Consider the following 19,100-nt stretch of genomic DNA (forward strand, 5'->3'; position numbering starts at 1 on the left):
GGGCAGTGAGTCATAAAGGGGTATTCACTCAAACCTAACTTTTGCTACCCATGGTGAGACTAACAATTCATTCCATACCTATCTGTTCCGTCTCCTTCTCCAACTTCTGAGCTTTTCTCTCTGTCTCCTCCTCCTCCCCCCTCCCTTCTAAGACAGCTGATGTAAACAAGTACCTATCTGCAACATTGTAGCTTCTTTGTAATGCTGGGACAATAAATCACAGTGAGTTGATCAGCAACTTGACCTCAGATTAACCCTCCCAGCATTACAAAGAACCTACAATGTTGCAGATAAAGCCTGCCACAGACGTTGTTTACTTCAGCCTCAGAAGGGAGGGGGAGACATGGAGAACGGAAGAAGTAAATTACGGAAATTGGGATTTTCAGAAGTTGTACAGGAGAAGGACTGTGCCCAATTTATTAACAACTGGATTGCCACAACTTTTTGGAGTAGGTGATTTTTTTAAGGTAGAACGTGCCCACAGAATACCAACAAGCAGCTATTTCCCTGTGGCAAACCCCAGACCAATCCTGGTGAGGTTACTTCTTTACAGAGATAGAGATTGGAATTAAATACCAATTAGTTATAGTTATAATGTCAACCCCTTTCTATACAAGGAGTTTACCCTTCTTAAAAAGGACCTGTCACCCCCCGTGCCGGGACACAGCCCGGCTCACCCCCCGGTGGAGGCCCTTGTACTCACCCCGTGCACGAAGTCCCGCTCATGGACCCGCTCCCATTGCCGAGATATTGCCGTCGGAGGCCGGCTTGCGCTCATCAGAGATGAGTCCGACGCTCATAGAGAATGAATGGAGCGGTCATTCTCTATGAGCGTCGGACTCATCTCTGATGAGCACAAGCCGGGGGGTGACAGGTTCCCTTTAAGCTTATATTCTTAACATTTCATATCTTACTGTACATAGGATTTCTTGGTGGTCTCTCCTCTCAAAAAAGCATGTTTTGTTGGACAGTGCCATGTGGGCGGGGCATCACAGCCATCGTGCCCCATCGGCTTTTTGTAAGGCATTAACTTTGTATCAACCGGCAATAGTATGTCTGCAGGAGACTCACCATCAGTAGACACACTACTACCCACATAGGAGGTGGGTGGGAGAAAACGACCATGTATCTATTTAACTTATTCTAGAGGTCTGAGTATATTGGTACATAGAGAGTTAACACTTAAGTTATTAAGTAAAAGGATAGATACTCTTGGAAGATATGTGCTCATCCACGCCATAATTTAAGAAATGGAAACTGGCCTCAGTCTATAAATTAGGGAGTTCTCCAAATTTATTGACTACCCAGTGTATGCGTGGTCAGTGCTCCATTCATTCTCTATGACACTTCTGAACAATGCTGAGCGATATTTGCAACCCACCAGCTTTTTATCTCTCTTCTTAGTGATAGGAGATAACTTTTGGAGTACCCTTTAAATGTCAACTCTCCAAATACAAGTTATAATTAGAATCTCTCTTGCTACCTGTTAATATAATGCTAAATTTTGGACATAGACTATACAGATGGTCACAGATTTTTTATGCTACTCAATAGCATAACTATAAATCTCCTCAATATTCTCTGAATTACATAAGGCTTCATTTACATTACAATTCTGAAAAGGTTGAACAAGCAGCAATGAAGGATTCAATGTAAAAAAAAAATTCATAACATTACTTGCAGAATATAACACAAGGTGGCGCTCATTGCTATGTATCATAACCTATGAATTTATGATCTAAATCTGGTCTAGTAGAACTGTGGGGTGAGGGAGTCTGGGAGTCTTGTAATCTGAAACCAGCATTGAACAGGTCACAATAAAATCATTGAGCCTTTACCTAGGCAAGGCACAATGACTAGACAAGTTTAAAAGAAACTGGGGCAAAGGCGCCTCCCTGTGGTTTACAAAAGGAAATGTAAGAAGTAGAAAAAAGAGTATGTGCACTCACCCACTTGCGTGAATCTTCTTTATTCAATCATATACAGATTACAAGGTAAAAACTGCAGGGAGAGGGAGCATGGCACCGCAGTCAAGCATGTTTTGTGCTTCCTTAGCACTTCCTCTTGGCTGTATGTGGTCCCACATAAAGCTGAGAGGAAGTGTTAAATTAGTACGAAACATGTTTGACTGCGGTGCCATGCTCCCTCTCCCTGCAGTTTTTACCGGTTTTGAATAAAGAAGATTCACGCAAGTTGGTGAGTGCACGTACTCTTTTTTCTACTGCTTACATTGCTCATTGGACTTTTTTAGTACTGTTGTACCACCCTTCAGCGTTTTATGTGTCCTTTGTTGTGTTGCTAGATAGGCTTTGCTCCATATGTAGTGCTGAGTCTCTTTACTTTACTGGACTTACCACAGTGCTCCCTCAACATAAGATATTAATTGGTTCCAGAACAACCATTGTATGTTGAGACCAAAACTTTATACAAAACTGGTAATTGGTTCTAAATCCCCCAAAATGAAAAAATAAATAAATTAAAGGAAAATAAGCAGCTAACTAATATGGATATAGCAAGTCCTTACATACAATAGTCAGAAAGATCTGCAAGAGACTCCAAATTACTTTCTATGTACAGGACTGGAGCATTTTCATGTTTTTTTTCACAGATCACACGGGGCCCCAGAAAAATAAAATGAAGCCGCTCTCAACTGCTGCCCAAAGGCACAGGTAAAGAGCAGTACAGGACACGTAGTATCACACTGTACTGTAGAGAAGAGATACTAGATACACAGCAATACAGGACATGTAGTATCACACTATATTGTTCAGAGGAGATACTAGACACACACAGCAGGACAGGACATGTAGTATCACACTATATTGTACAGAGGAGATACTAGACACACACAGCAGTACAGGACATGTAGTATCACACTATACTCTAGAGAGGAGATACTAGACACACAGCAGTACAGGACATGTAGTATCACACTATACTGTAGAGAAGAGATACTATACACACAGCAGTACAGGACATGTAGTATCACACTGTACTGTAGAGAAGAGATACTAGATACACAGCAATACAGGACATGTAGTATCACACTGAGCTGTACAGAGGAGATACCAGACACACACAGCAGGACAGGACATGTAGTATCACACTATACTGTAGAGGAGATACTAGACACACAGCAGTACAGTTATATATATAAAGCTAGTGGGCACCACTAATAATCATGGAGTGCTAAACCAATGCATATAAGTAGTACATCATCCTCTCAAAAGAAAAAAAGCATATGCACAAAAATGGTAGCACATCACAAAAATCTTTAATATAACACTGACATGGATACAAAAATACCACATAAATAAGTGAATGTACAGGAGTAGTAAAATGAGGGAGACAACACCCCAAATACTGCTCTACATTAAAAACACTAAAATGTCACCATAAGTCCTGCTGGTGTTCCAGCCAGGACTAATCTACCACTCTGACTCTGGACCGTATGTACAATAACAAAAATCCAACATCTCTACCTAGACAGAGACCCAGTAAAACAAAATATAACCACAAATAATGAAGCATAGGGAAAAAAAAAAAAAGGAAATTGGAAAAGATCACCATATACAGTCCAACAGAATGAGAGTCAGATGGGATAAGAAATCACCCCGCGCGTTCTGCCGTCTAGCGGCTTTCTCAGCAGTACAGGACATGCAGTATCACACTGTACTGTAGAGAGGAGATACTAGACACACACACAGCAGCAGGACATGTAGTATCACACTATACTGTAGAGAGGAGATACTAGACACACACAGCAGGACAGGACATGTAGTATCACACTGTACTGTAGAGAGGAGATACTAGACACACAGCAGTACAGGACATGTAGTATCACATTATACTCTAGAGAGGAGATACTAGACACACAGCAGTACAGGACATGTAGTATCACACTATACTGTAGAGAAGATATACTAGATACACAGCAATACAGGACATGTAGTATCACACTGTACTGTACAGAGGAGATACCAGACACACACAGCAGTACAGGACATGTAGTATCACACTGTACTGTAGAGAAGAGATACTAGATACACACAGCAATACAGGACATGTAGTATCACACTCTACTGTACAGAGGAGATACCAGACACACAGCAGTACAGGACATGTAGTATCACACTGTACTGTAGAGAAGAGATACTAGATACACACAGCAGTACAGGACATGTAGTATCACACTATACTCTAGAGAGGAGATACTAGACACACAGCAGTACAGGACATGTAGTATCACACTATACTGTAGAGAAGAGATACTATACACACAGCAGTACAGGACATGTAGTATCACACTGTACTGTAGAGAAGAGATACTAGATACACAGCAATACAGGACATGTAGTATCACACTCTACTGTACAGAGGAGATACCAGACACACAGCAGTACAGGACATGTAGTATCACACTATACTGTAGAGGAGATACTAGACACACAGCAGTACAGGACATGTAGTATCACACTGTACTGTAGAGAGGAGATACTAGACACACACACACAGCAGCAGGACATGTAGTATCACACTATACTGTAGAGAGGAGATAGTAGACACACACAGCAGGACAGGGCATGTAGTATCACACTGTACTGTAGAGAGGAGATACCAGACACACACAGCAGTACAGGACATGTAGTATCACACTATACTGTAGAGAGGAGATACTAAGCACACACACAGCAGTAAAGGACATGTAGTATCACACTGTACTGTAGAGAGGAGATACTATACACACACAGCAGTAGAGGACATGTAGTATCACACTGTACTGTAAAGAGGAGATACCAGACACACACAGCAGGACAGGACATGCAGTATCACACTGTACTGTATGGAGGAGATACTAGACACACACAGCAGTACAGGACATGTAGTATCACACTATACTGTAGAGAGGAGATACCAGACACACATAGCAGTACAGGACATGTAGTATCACACTATACTGTAGAGAGGAGATACCAGACACACATAGCAGTACAGGACATGTAGTATCACACTGTACTGTAGAGCGGAGATACCAGACACACACATCAGTACAGGACATGTAGTATTACACTATACTGTAGAGAGGAGATACCAGACACACAGCAGTACAGGACATGTAGTATCAGGCTATGTTCACACTACGTATAGTTTCGTAGAACTACGGCCGTTGTTGCTGATTGCAACAAAGGCCGTGTATATTACGAAAATATACGTAACATTGCTGCCTATGGAATCCCGGCCGGAGTGTATACACATAGTATACACTCTGGCCGGGACTCCTAGCGGTGCCGTAAAAACTGACATGTCAGTTTTCTGCGGCTGTTCTTCATTGAATAGCGGCCGCAGAAAGCTCTGTCAGTGCACACTATGGAGTGATCACTCATACATCATGTATACAGCATACATTATCACACATACACCACGTATATAACATACAGTATGCATATATCATACATGCACCATGTATACAGTATACATTATCACACATACACTATGTATACAGAATACATTATCACACATACACCATGTATATAACATATAGTATACATATATCACACATACACCATGTATACAGCATACATTATCACACATACACCATGTTAATACAAGACCCCGTCTGGCCCAGACGTGGCTGGAAGATAAAACAAGGGGCCTCTTTCGATAAGGTGGCTGTAAGGCATGCCCTTTTGTAACTCCAACTAAAACCAATATTTGTACTAACACTGGAGAACATTATCTTATCCGTGATCTGGTGAATTGCAAATCCAAAGGTGTGGTGGATCTTTGCACTTCTTCTTGTCCACTTGACTATGCAGGCAAGCCAAAGCATGAGTTCAGAAGAAGAATACTGGAACATCTGGGGGATATTCGACATGCTAGAGACACACCAATTGCACGACGCGTGAACACAGTACATAATGGCGATCCCAAATAACTACAATTCACAATCATTGAAAAGGTTCGGCCACCGATACGAGGCGGTGATTGGGATAGAAGGATACAGCTGAAGGAAACTGAATAGATATATAGGTTCCGCTCCCAGAACCTGATTGGCCTGAGTGATCGCCTCACCTTTACATGCTTTATTGAGACGTAGTACTACTTTGTTGTTTGTTTTTCGTTTTTGTTTTATTTGTTGTTTGTTAATCCATGAGCCCTATTTTTGTAAATGACCATTTTGGTTCAGAAACACATACTATTGTTTGTTTTGTCTTTGTGAGCTTTCCTGCTCTTTATAAGGTGACCCCTGTAGTCCAGCCTAGGCTTGGTGCCGGATAGCACCATCTTGTGTATATAATATTGCTTGGTGTAATATACTCCATGTTTATTGGTCCTTGTGACTTTAGCGCCAGATATGTTGGTCCTTGAGACTGCCCTATTTATCTCCATAGTTCAGGTCAGACTATGTCTGTTTCCACAGAGTGTAGGGCCTCTAGGGGCTCATAGGGGCGAGTGCTCCGCGTTAGTTTAGGATATCTATGGCGCAGAGTAGGGAGTTCTAGGGTATCATAGGTGCCTTTAGGGCACCAGGGATGGTCTGGTTATTATTTTTAGCTAGCTTACACGCAATGGAGTTTAGATTTTATCCCCGAGAATTGGAATAATTCCATCCTTGTAGAAGTATGAGTATTACAACAAATACCCTTATTCCTCTTTACGCCCCCTAGTCTTCTGCTGTGTCCGTCCTGTCCCATCACCATTTGTTTATCATCACTCTAGGGATTTTACGGTACACCTCTGCAATTTTTGCTATATACATTTCTATATATAAATCCCTTTTACACATACTTTGCCATCGTAGGCTATGTTTATACAATATAAGAGACCGGCCGTTCCGTGACTGCAGTACCGGCCGGATGATCTTTAGCCCCGGAGAGTTCTGATGTGGGAGCATCCATGCCCGCCCACATCAGAACTCCCCACAGCACAATATGAAGCTTGCGGCCGGAGCCGCTCGCTTCATAATGTGCACTGACAAGTCAGTTTTCTACAGCGCCGCTAGGGATCCCAGCCAGAGTGTATACCATGTGTATACACTCCGGATGGGATCCCTTCAGCCTGCAGCACTACGTAAGTTAAACAATGACCGTGATTTCCACGGAACTTACGTAGTGTGAACATAGCCTTACAGTGCGAGACATCTTTTTACATCTATTGAGAACTACATCTGCCTATTTATTTAAATTATATACTCCAAACATCATGGGCAGTATTCAGGTATTTGGTTATTATTAAATCCATCCTGATAGACTGCTCCTCCCTGGGGATCATGGCTGCTATTGGAATACCCAATGGTAGTGATTAATATGTCTATGTGTCATATTATATTTTTGTATTATTTGTGACTATGTACAGAATTTGAGGAGTTGTACGTGGCTTTACCTGATCACTATGGCACCTTCTATGGGCAGACTTTTCTGTGAATGCATTCCAGCTTGACACACATCATACTATCTGACGTGGTATATTAACACGCTTGCACTGCATTTCATAGTGGAACGCAAATGCGATGTTTAGCTGTAGGGAATCAGTGTGATAGCAATTCCTTGCTTTTAAGGAGGGGGGGGGGTAATTCCACTGTGGAACGCATGTCTCACTATTGATATCAGGCTGCAGTGCTGCCCTCCAATGTGAGGGCGGATTCACACTACGGAATTCTCGCGGACAATGTCCGCGGAATTCCGTCAGCTGTCCGCCCGCACATCTGGGCGCCTTTCCGCCGGCCCCATAGACACCATTCTATGGGCCGGCGTATTCCGCTATACGCTGAAAGAAGTGTCATGTCACTTCTTTCAGCGGATCGCCGAATATGCCGGCCCATAGAATGGTGTCTATGGAGCCGTCGGAAAAGCGCGTGCCCGTGCGGGCGGACAGCTGACGGAATTCCGCGGACATTGTCCGTGAGAATTCCGTAGTGTGAACCCGCCCTTAGGGTATGTGCACACTGAGCAATTCTTGAGGAATTGAAGCAGAAAGTTTTCAGGCAGAATTCAAGCAGAATTTAAGCCCCGCATTGACTTCTATAGGATTCCTCTAGCAGATCTACAGCAGAAAATTCTGCTAGGAAATTCTGCAGTGTGAACAACAGAGCAGAAAACCCATTGAACACAATGGGACTTTGCTCTGTACATATTTTACGGGAGGAATTTCAAGCTGAAATTCCTCTTCAATTCCTCAGGGTATGTGCACACTGAGCAATTCTTGAGCTTGAAATTCCTCGCCTATTCTGCTCTGGCAGAATAGGAGCTGAATTTGAGCAGAACTCTAGCAGAATGCACGCAGAATTTCAAGCAGAATTTAAGACCCATTAAGTGCGAGTTCACACTACGGAATTCTCGCAGACAATGTCCGAGAATTCCGTAGTGTGAACCCGCCCTAACTTCTATAGGATTCCTCTAAAACAGGCATGTCCAAACTTTTTTCGAAGAGTGCCAAATTTGATGAAGTGAACATGTGCGAGGGCCGACCATTTTACATGCTACATGCTATATGCTTTATAACACAGGCAGATAATAGCAAGCTGGATACCTGGGGGGCCGTAAAAGTTCGGAACGCGGGCCGCAAATGGCCCTCCGGCCGGACTTTGGACATGCCTGCTCTAAAAGAATGAACCCTGCACAATGCACAATGAATGATTCCTCTGTGTGCGCAAACAGACGGAATTCCCATTTTGCTCTATAGAAAGGAGCAATGTTGCATTTAAACGGGTGGAATTCTGTACGTATTTTGCGGCGGAATCCCCTAGAATTGCTCAATGTGCACATCGCCTTGGGGGCGGCGACTCGGGGCTGTGGTCCAGTGTGGAGTACGTGCGTTCCAGTGTAGGGCGCTTGCGCTCCACTGTGGAACGCATATCTCATCAGCTATATTAGGTTGGAGCACTTGATACTAACGGAAGGAGCAGTGACTTGGTGCAGCTTTCCATTGTGGAATGCATGCGTCATTCTGGATTCAGGGGGAGTTACCTAGCTCTCGAAGGTGCGAAAGCTTTCTATTTAAAGCACGGGATGACAGTCTGGAGCGTCCTTTGCATTATAGACCTGGGGCCAAAGCATGGGGATCCGTGAGAGGCTCTGATGAGCCTGGGCATGTCACATTTTTTTTTGCACTGAATTGTTTCTTCTTCTGTCCATTGTGACTGTCAACCGGATTAATAATACAATAGCCATTATTTCAGTTATGGCATTTTATGGTTGATTGTGTTATGACTTGATTGTGTTAACCTTATTACCACTGCCCTGTTGCTCATCACCTGTTGTATATCATTGTGATGGGAACTCATGGTTTCGTGAACAGTGGCATGACCCCTATCATTAGCCGTTGTGCATGTGATGCTGGTCTCCTGATGATCCCAAGTAGGGAGAAACGCGTAGAGACCATGGTAATAGATGTGTTGCCATTTTTACTGAACTATTTTTATTGTTTTTTTCTGAGGGGTCGATTATACCGCCTTAGTATTGGCTTTATCTATAGGTGAATTAAGTGGTTAATCTCACAATTATTATATATCCATTTGAGATTGTTTAGGGACATTATTTTAATGCATATCTAATAAAATTATTTGGTTTTAAATTGCTTATGCATCAGGAAGCTGGGAGAACAAATGCTGATGGACTGCGCTGGGTCAGGTGAATCTCTGTTTCTTGGACTGCTCAGCAGGGGGGCACACATCATATGACCAGAGGCCCTGGCTGCTGCAGAGAGCTGCACAGGCAGGAGAGGAGGGGGTGGAGTCTGTGTGAGGTCACCTGTGCAGGAAGGAAAGGGGAAGCAATGCAGAGAAATTAAAGCCACTCCGCTGTGCAGGGGCCCCTGGCTGGTGGGCAGGACCTCTCTCTCAGCAGAGGTAATTACATTAGGAGGTGGGGCCCACCAGAGGATCCTCCGTAGCCCAGTCCGACACTGGATGTGGGTGCTGTGAGACGTAGCAACCATAGTGGCAGGCCGGGGCCCCCAGTCTGATCGGACCCCATAGCAACTGCCTGCCCTGCCGATCAGCTACTTTTTTAACATGTTCCGCAGATCTGGACTGTCTGTAACATTGTATGTTGAGTCCATTCTAAGTTGAGGGATCACTGTAGTGTATGGGGATCACAGAGGAGTCTGTAACAGAAAGACAGACTGACACCCCAACAAAGTGCACCAAGCCTTTTCTTTTTATTGAGATTTAACCGCAGATAAGACGAGGGCACTCAAGCCCCAAAAAGGATAGTTACAGAGCTTGTGGAAGGCAGAATTTTTTTTTACAAAATGTGTGTTTTATTAAGCAAAATTGAAGCATAGAACTGTGAAAACAAAATGTGAACATATGAAGTGAACTAATGACGGAACTAGTTCTGTGATGCTAGTTGATGGTGTATAACACTATGAGGTATTACAGCAAACTGAAGATGGTGAGCTCGAGTGGCTCAAACTACGCCTGGGCCCCATGCATGTATGAGGGGGGGTGGAAGGTATGAGATAGCACCTAGGATACAATCCAAGGTTCTCACAGGTTTAGGTTGCATCTCTAGCAATTGTCATTGTCCAAGATACTCATTTTCATTAGCAGGTGAGGGGTTCTATTACCACCGTGTCACAAGTTTATAAGAGTTCTCTTGAATGTTTATTCAACTTTGAGTGACTGTAATATTCAATTTCCTTTCCCCATGCTAATAAATTCTTATATCTATATATCTATGTTAGGAATTTTGTTAAAAACTTTGAACAGATGTTGTGAAATAGTCTTGATAGCGGAGTTGATGCTTTTCCAAAGGAGCCAGCTCACAAGAGGTTAGTGCAGGGATATCTTAATATACCCTAATATACAGGTATGTTGGGGAGTGTAATGGGGCAAAGGTGAATTATTTAAAAAGACCAATTGACCTATTGGCATGTGTGGCGAAGGGTCGTTAGTAGCTAATATTTTGTAGAAATAGTTCTGCAAAACATCAAAGGTAGCCCTGAGGATGGGACCCTACATCTACATAAGAGCAGGCGGTCGATAAAAATATTAGGTTATCTCATCCCAGGCTTTGTTTCTCCAGTCTCTATTCCAGGGCAGGAGTTTTGCCAGATACATTTTTTAAATAATGGTCTACATTTTGAGAAAAATTTGGCAGGAAGTTTAACAGACCAATACTTTTGACATGTCAAAAGTTTTTTATTTTGACAGTGACACTTAAAGCCTGCCTTTCTGTTTTACCATTACGAAGGTTTTTTTTTAATTATTCTTTTCATTTTCCATACATTATATACAAAACAACAGAATTATAGGAAGCATTATTAAAAAATCTTAAACTTTCCTTAAAGAGTCACTGTCGTATTTTTTTTTTTTTGCAGAAATCAATAGTCCAGGCGATTTTAAGAAACTTTGTAATTGGGTTTATTAGCCAAATCTGCCATTATCTGCATGTAAAAAGCCTTTTCCCAGGTCCCCCCCTCCTTCCTCTTTTTCATCCACTCTGAAAAATCTGAAAATTGTGACTTGTTGCAGGAGACGTCCCCTGTCTGCTCTAGGGAGAGGGGAGGGGGGAGGAGGAAGGAGGGAGTTAGCCGGCAGCAGAAAGCAGATAACAGAGGATTACAGGCACGGAGCTGGGTGACAGCTGTAATCCGAGCTCAAACAGGTCAGTGGTGATGTCACAGGAGATATCCCGTGAGGGATTTGTAGATTAACTCTTTGTTGTCCTGTTTTGGTCTTTTCTTTAGCTCTCTCCATAGGAGAACAATGAAGACAGGGGGGAGAGCTTCAAACTGCTTTTTCATGATAAAAATGCATTTTTCGGATAATAAACCCAATTACAAAGTTTCTTAAAATCGCCTGGACTATTGATTTCTGCAAAAAAAAATTTCACGACAGTGACACTTTAACTTTCCATCTATAAATAATTGCTGCATCGTGTTATACCTTTCCTTCTAATGGTTTTCCTTCTAATGGTATTATAGCTGACTTGATATGCCATGAAAGGTTTTGCAACTTTTTTATATATTTTTTGTTTCAGTTCCTTACCATTTTGTAATGGTTGGACCTGGCACGAGGTGGTGGATCCCTGAGGAGTGTAGACATACCTTCTCCAAGGAACCCCCAGTTTTCACCAGAGCCCACTGCAAGGCAGGATAGGCTTTGCTGCAAAAAACTCCAAGGTCGCTACCCATACCCTTAGAGAAGGTCCCTGGTGACCACCGACTGATGGAATGGAAGAAGCACAGAAGCTTGGAACTAGATGCTGAGCTGAGAATTAGAAATTGAACTAAATCCAAATGGCTAGATGGACAGTAGGAAGCAAGGAAGTGGCAGATAGCCAGGGAGTACAGATGTGGTTTGTTGACTGAACGACAACTTAGCACAGAGATATGGGGGGGGGGGGGGGGGGGGTTATATAGAGCCTCAGGTGAACTGGTTATAATTCTCCAGAACCTGTGGGCTGAGCTGTAAATACAGGTGAACAGGGGCAAGCCTGCCACTAGAGGGAGGCCAAACCTCCAGGAGGTCAGCTCAGTGCAAGAGTGCAGAGATGACCACAGCACAGAGCGACCTACAGCGGGTAAGAATAATAATATTTATATGTATAGGGCCAACAGCGCTTAGCAGGTAGGGGATAGTTGATACAACCGCGTGCTGTTTCACATCTCTTATATTTTTGCTTGCTCTTAGTAACTAGAACTAATTTTAGTTTCATATTCTAGAACCAAAGGGTAAATGTTTCTCCTTGAGGAGAATATCATAAAGATATAAGGACATAATCATGCTCCTCTGGGAATTCTGGGAAGGATATGCAAAGCAGCTCTCTGGCGCCACCTTTTGGAGGAAACTTTACTATCTTACTTTTATAGGCTGCAGCCCCGGATATTTACCTCACAGAGGATAATCTGAACAATTGTGACCAACTCTCAGCCGTCAGAATTATTAGGTCTGTACAGTTGTTGTTTTTTTTTAATTAAGAAAAAAAGAGAAACATGTAACAATGTATATACACCAAGTATATTAACAATGTATACTACAGCAAGTATGTGAGGACATGAGTATATGAAGTTTGTTTCTTTTTTTCTTTTAAAGATTGCCATTTTTCTTGCTTAAAAAATAAATGTTAAAATATGGGTTAGGTTTTTATTGTTGACAAAGGAATCACATTGTAACAGGGAAAAATTACATGAAAAATGCCAATGTACAAGAACACGCTTTTAAGAAAAAGACATAAAAAGACATAAAGCACAAAATAAGATGCTTTTATTAGGTGTTTTTTTGTGGTCGTGACTTCACGGCTTTATTGCTCCATTTTCAATACCCTCTAGGCTGTTTCTTTAATGAGGAAAACTGGGTCAGCGGCAAAATGTGGGATAATTAATATTCTGCATTGACAGAGAATGTGACCATATTCGTCAGATAAAGAACAAACAAGAAACAGAACATAAACCTTCAAAAAACAATTAATGGGGAAGCTGAGGTTATGAGGATACTGTAGGATCCAACAGCTACAGCTACAATCAGGCTCGGACTGGCCTACAGGGGAACAGGGGAATCCCCCGGTGGGCCCAACCCTTGGTGGGCCCCTGACAGGAGGTGGGCCTCCCTGTCTGACTCTACCAGAGAATAAAAACAATTTTCTATGCTATAGAAGCACAGACAAATATATGTAAGGTACCATGTGTCTTCTTGACCTAACAGCATCTAACAGTGTCAGCAGTTTGGAACGTGAATTACAGCTGACAGAAACCTCATAACAAATGATAGTCAGGCAGTGGAGTGTGGGAAGATAATAAAAAACTATACTCACCAGTCCCTGTGCCCCTGGACCGCGCTCTCTCCCACAGCTGCTGGAAGTTTTTCAGTCATTTTCAAACAGATTCTGTGTATGTCACGGCCCCAGCTCAATGTCACATACTCGCCTGATGGATTGTCTGCTCAGCCAGTCAATAACTGCTGCAGTGTCCATCTCCAGTCAGTGATTGGCTGAGCGGGCACATTAAGGAAGAGCTTCGGGGGGCACAGGGATGGGTAAATATACTTTCTTTATTATGTTCCTGCACCCCCCTGCCTACCTGAGATTTGTTAGTTTCATAGGACTTCTCCTTTCAAGAAACTTAAGTGGCACGTTATGCTGTTCACATAGACTGACTGAAGAGTTACTAGTAGTGAGCTAGCATCGCTGGTCACATACACAGCTCTGTGCAAGGTCACTATAGTAATGTGAAAGGTTTGGTGCTTATTATATCTGGTGTAAGGTATGGTGGGCCCCAAGAATCAAATTCCCAGGTGGGCCCAAGGTGGTGCTCCCCCTAAAATCCATAGGATAGGCGATGTCAAGCTAAGAAAAAAATCTTTCAAATCAACTGGTGTCACAAAGTTATATAGATTTTTAATTTATTTCTATTAAAACCCCTCAAGCATTCCCCTACTTATCAGCTGCTGTATGTCCTGCAGGAAGTGGTGTATTCTTTCCAGTCTGACACATTGCTCTCTGCTTCCACCATTGTCCATGCCAGGAACTTACTTTGGACAGTTACTTACTTTAGCAGCAAATATTAATGTGTCAGACTGGAAAGAATAACCACTTCCTGCTGAACATACAGCAGCTAATAAGTACTGGAGATTTTTTTGATAGAAGTAAAGTACTTATTTCTGGCACCAGTTTATTAGAATTTTTTTTTTTTTTTGCTGGAGTACCCCTTTAATACTGTGGATTATTTTACCTTTAAACAACTTGACAGCCCCTTTTGTACAGTCAGTGCAGTTTCTCCATTGATCAACTAATCGGGTGATCACCGATTTCCTATGACAGACTGGGAAATGTAGTAATACTCTTGGGCTGCCCTTTCCACAATGAAATAAGATTGTCAGCTGTCTCATTCATGTTAACAAATCCGCCGTATATAACTGTATAACAGTGCTTTTCTAAACTGTGTATAGAAATGTCTGTGAACCACAAGTGTCCCTCCAAAAAGTTGGGAGGTATGGAGGAAGGGCTGACTGCAAAGCATTATGGGGAAGCTTGATGTCCCGTGTTTTCAGTCATCATCATCATAATAAGATTTTACAGCAATGGAGCAGCTTTATCAATCTGCCACAGACAAAACACAATCTGATTCGCCTATAGCAACCAATCACAGCTCACCTTTCATATATTTACAAGCTCTTATAAAATTAAAGCTGAGCTTTGATTGGTTGCTATGGGCAGATTAGACTGTCTAAATTGTGCATGGCAACCAATCACAGTTCAGCTTTTATTTTACCAGAGTAATTTGAGAAACGAAAGCTGAGCTGTGATTGGTTGCTATGGGCCACATCAAACCATATTATTTAGTGTTCTTAGTGTGGCCTAACCATAGGCTGTTTGCTTGGTCACAAGTGTGTTTAGTGACCTCTGCAGTAAAGCACATCGCCAGTCATTAATGGGTTAATGCTTCAGATGTGTTTACCTGTAGTAACCATGGCAACCATGCACTGTGATGACAAGCGCTTATGTCATAAAGAAGGTTCCATAAAGCAATGCACCGCGCCCTGATCAGTGCCATCTTGGATGCGCCAGAGGACCTTGAGCTTGACTAATTTACTGCCCCCTACCCTTGATGAAATTTGGAGGTTCTAGCAGGGGACCTGGATCTGTGAAGGAGAAGAGATACAGCCGCCTAGCCATCAATAAGGTGATAGATATTGCAGCCTCATCTCTCTCACATCCAGTTTATTATACTTATAGTATGGTATTACCCTCTAAGCCCAGGGGAGGGGCAGCTCTCCAGCCACGGCTCCCTCGAGGTTTCCCCCACAGGGGGTTTTTCCTTGCCTGAGTGCTGGAGGGTGACTCTTCGTGAGTCAGGGGTCTGCCATTTTCAGTGTCATGTAATTTTAAATAAAATTGGGACCCTTTGACACCTGATTACAATGTGTTGTGTCTTTATTTTGCGTTCTTTGGTTTAACTTGGGGAAGTTGGGGGTCATTGCAGAGTCATAAAGCTGGACATCTGCCTGCTACACAGATCTATCACCTGCACAATGCGCACAAGTAGTATGGAGTGGTGGCTGGTGGAACTCCTGCTTGTATGTGCATATCCCTGGATTAAAGGAACACTCAAATCTTGAAGAAAAAACATGTATCACAAGGATTATACCTACATCTACAAGGCTTGGCAAAAGGTTTTATCAAGTGACAGGGTCACACCAATCATAGCAACACAGACACCACCATAAATATACATGATATATACATAACCCAGTGGCTCTTGTGTGTGTGGGCAGGATCAGGGGCAAGGCAGAGTATTGTGCCCCCACACCTATACATGCAGGTGTGGGCTAGGTAGCTGCCCCCCCCCTGCAAAATCCACAGGATAGGGGATATCAAGCTGATTGGTTGGGGTTCCCAGTGGTTATAAGAATGTGGGAAACATATCCCCCTCAAATAAACAGTGGGGACAGTGCTCCATTAATTCTCTATAGGTTTTGTTATCCCTTATCCTGTGAATAACTAGGAGAGGGGTATGTTCTCATGTACTATATGGCTGGACTCAGACAAGGTGTTTTTCAGAAATGTCATATGGCATTTTTGGGGTTCAAAGACGCAGAGACCAGATGTTAGTCAGTGGGGAAAATCGAAACACAGCACCCATAGGACATTTTTCTGCTATGGTGTTTTTTTGTGCTTTGCCACAAGCTTCTATAGGGGGGAATATTGTCATGTCTATATGGAAATTAGTATTTTTCCCCAGTTCTTCAACGTAAAACCTGGAATCACATGATAAAGAATCACATGATTTGTACCGAAAAAGCCCCACAGGGGATAAAATTAGAACTAAACGTTACACTAAAATGAGAACACGGCAGAAAAAGTGCCATAAAAAAACACCAAAAAGCAGGAAGATGTGCAACAGTCTTAATCTTGGTTCACATTTGTAGTGAATTCAGTAGAATTAAATTGGTACTTTTTTTTCTTTCAAATCAACTGATGTATAAAGATTTGTATTTAATGGAAGCCTGTCACCCCCCTGTGCCGGGGTGACAGGCTCCAGACCCCCCTTTAAAGCCCCCTATACTCACCTAATCCCGCCGGGTCCCGCTTCTGGAGGTGGTCGGGTGATGAAGATCTCAGCCGCTGCAGCCCGGCGCGAGTCCAACACCCATAGAGAATGACAGGAGAGTCCAGCGCTCCGTCATTCTCTATGAGCGTTGGACTCATCTCTCAGCGTGCGTGCCGGGCTGCAGCGGCTGAGATCTCCGTCACCCGACCACCTCCATAAGCGGGACCCGGCGGGATTAGGTGAGCATAGGGGGCTCTAACGGGGGGTCGGGAGCCTGTCACCCCGGCACGGGGTAGGTGACAGGCTCCCTTTAACTTTTATTTAAAAAAAACCTGTACTTATCAGCTGCTGTATGTCCTGCAGGAAGTGGTGTATTCTCTCCAGTCTGACTCAGTGTTCACTGCTGCCACCTCTGTTCATGACACAAACCGTCCAGAGTAGAAGAGGTTTTCTATGGGGATTTGCTACTGCTCTGGAGAGTTCCTGTCATGGACAGAGGTGGCAGCTGAGACTGTGCACTGTGTCAGCCTGGAAAGAACACAGCACTTCATGCAGGACATACAGCAGCTGATAAGTACTGGAAGACTTTTAAATAGAAGTAATTTACAAATCTATATAACTTTCAGACACCAGTTGGTTTGAGAAGAAAAAAGTTTTTGCCAGATCCATATTGTCTCCTGCTCCTGCTGCTATCCTCCCTTAGGAGACAAATCATCCATGCCTCTGTCTTACATTGTGTGTGTTTGCTGAGATCAGGCTGATGATGCAGACCTGGGGCAGGGCGTGATGTCACAGGAGGCTTGGCTGGATCCCCCAATCCCCTGAGTGATTCACCATCTCTGAACAGCCAGAAGCAGGTGCAGCACTCATTTCTCTAATTTTGCAGAAGTGTGCAGTGAAATTAGGGCTGTGTGCACACATGTTGGAGTGTCATTGCAGTACTGCAGCGTATTCACAAAAATGGTGCAGTAACACATGTAAATGATGCTAAATGGCAGAGACTATCAGAGCCTTATTGTGGGGCTCAACTTCAAAGATAAAAGATGCTTGACCATAATATGTGCGTGAAAATGAAAAGAAAAAAAAAATTCAAAAAATTCATTACTTTAGTTCAATATCAGCGTTACAGGTAGAGAATACAGCGTGCTGTGTGGTGTTACAGGTAGAGAATACAGCGTGCTGTGTGGTGTTACAGGTAGAGAATACAGCGTGCTGTGTGGTGTTACAGGTAGAGAATACAGTGTGCTGTGTGGTGTTACAGGTAGAGAGTACAGCGTGTTGTGTGGTGTTACAGGTAGAGAATACAGCGTGCTGTGTGGTGTTACAGGTAATGAATACAGTGTGCTGTGTGGTGTTACAGGTAGAGAATACAGCGTGCTGTGTGGTGTTACAGGTAGAGAATACAGTGTGCTGTGTGGTGTTACAGGTAGAGAATACAGCGTGCTGTGTGGTGTTACAGGTAGAGAATACAGCATGCTGTGTGGTGTTACAGCTAGAGAATACAGTGTGCTGTGTGGTGTTACAGGTAGAGAATACAGTGCTGTGTGGTGTTACAGGCAGAGAATACAGCGAGCTGTGTGGTGTTACAGGTAGAGAATACAGCGAGCTGTGTGGTGTCACAGGTAGAGAATACAGCGAGCTGTGTGGTGTTACAGGTGGAGAATACAGTGTGCTGTGTGGTGTTACAGGTAGAGAATACAGCGAGCTGTGTGGTGTTACAGGCAGAGAATACAGCGTGCTGTGTGGTGTTACAGGTAGAGAATACAGCGTGCTGTGTGGTGTTACAGGTAGAGAATACAGCGTGCTGTGTGGTGTTACAGGTAGAGAATACGGTGTTCTGTGTGGTGTTACAGGTAGAGAATACAGCGTGCTGTGTGGTGTTACAGGTAGAGAATACAGCGTGCTGTGTGGTGTTACAGGTAGAGAATACAGCGTGCTGTGTGGTGTTACAGGTAGAGAATACAGCGTGCTGTGTGGTGTTACAGGTAGAGAATACAGCGTGCTGTGTGGTGTTACAGGTAGAGAATACAGCGTGCTGTGTGGTGTTACAGGTAGAGAATACAGTGTACCGTGTGGTGTTACAGGTAGAGAATACAGCGTGCTGTGTG

This window comes from Dendropsophus ebraccatus, chromosome 4 (assembly GCF_027789765.1).
Source record: "Dendropsophus ebraccatus isolate aDenEbr1 chromosome 4, aDenEbr1.pat, whole genome shotgun sequence".
In the NCBI taxonomy this organism is placed as follows: Eukaryota; Metazoa; Chordata; class Amphibia; order Anura; family Hylidae; genus Dendropsophus; species Dendropsophus ebraccatus.